Raw genomic sequence first — 1,235 nt, forward strand, 5'->3', positions numbered from 1 at the left:
GAAGAAGAGGAAAAAGAAGAAGAAGAAGAAGAGGAAGAAGAGAAAATAATTGCTGTTTTTCCTGATATTAGGCAATTTTTTGTTGCACATTAACAGTAGGTTGCATTCAAGCTACAGTGGCGTTTCAATCATGTGACCAGACAATTCCCCAAACCAACAAGAGCATTCAGTATTGTTTTTTGTCTTTTTTTTTCATTTTTGTTATTTTGTTTGTTTGTTGTTTTTTTTTGTAAATTCTAGGCACAAGGAAAGAGTTTCTACAAAAAAAAGTGTTTCTGCCCCCTTAAAAAATAAATAAATAAATAGGAAGATCCTTTTTATTCCTTTAAAATGGGGAAAAAAAAAACAAAAAAACCCATCTGACTGAGAGAACTGCTGAGCGACGGGTTTTCAAACGGGTCCTCAGCTGATCCCACAGGGGCGCGGGCAAACGTAAACACCCGCAGCTAATCAGAGCTCTGGCCAGCTGACAGCAGCCCATGAAAAGGCTGTTTCTCTCCTCTCTCAGCAGTGGGCCCTCGTTCCGTGACCGTGCTCGGATTCTTGTTGGGACCACAGGAGAAAACAGCCCTGTCCTGGCTGGCGTTTGCCCTTGGCCACCACCGCGGTACGGCACCGCCGCCAGCGGCTCCGCGGGGTGTGCAGTTCCAGGAGGGAAGATGCTCATCCCCAGCTGCCCCAGGAGGAGCAGCTCAGGGCACCAGCTAGGCCTGATCCCAGAATTTGGGTGAGGAAAAACCAGAAAATCCTGCGGGAGGTCGCGAGTAGCCAGAAGCACCATTTGCCCCAAGGGCGTTTTCCAGCAGTGGCTGAGCGCTGTTGTATATGAATTTCATTCTTGCACCAAACCAAACCCATTTGAAATGTCACTGAATCCACTAAAAAGAGTGAATTTGCCATTTAGCTAAAATAAAGATAACGCTCAGGTTACCCAAAAGGCCTCAAATCTTGGCTGATCTTGGAAGAAGACAACCGCCGGAGTACAGCTCTGAAAAATTAGACCTTCCTAAAAAGATCACTCAGTTATAAACCAAATAGAAATGTTCTCCTGCTCCCATTGATCCATGCTGGGCTCTAACGCTGCCCTTTCACGCTGACAGCTTTATTTCACTCCGAACAGGCGCTGGTATCATCACACGCCGGCCATGAATTATTTATTTGATTAAAAGGCTGACATTTCTTGGCAGATAAACACATCTGCAGGGCACTCAGGCAAAAGACATTACTGCCTGGCC

Source organism: Parus major, chromosome Z (genome assembly GCF_001522545.3).
Source record: "Parus major isolate Abel chromosome Z, Parus_major1.1, whole genome shotgun sequence".
NCBI classification, from domain to species: domain Eukaryota; kingdom Metazoa; phylum Chordata; class Aves; order Passeriformes; family Paridae; genus Parus; species Parus major.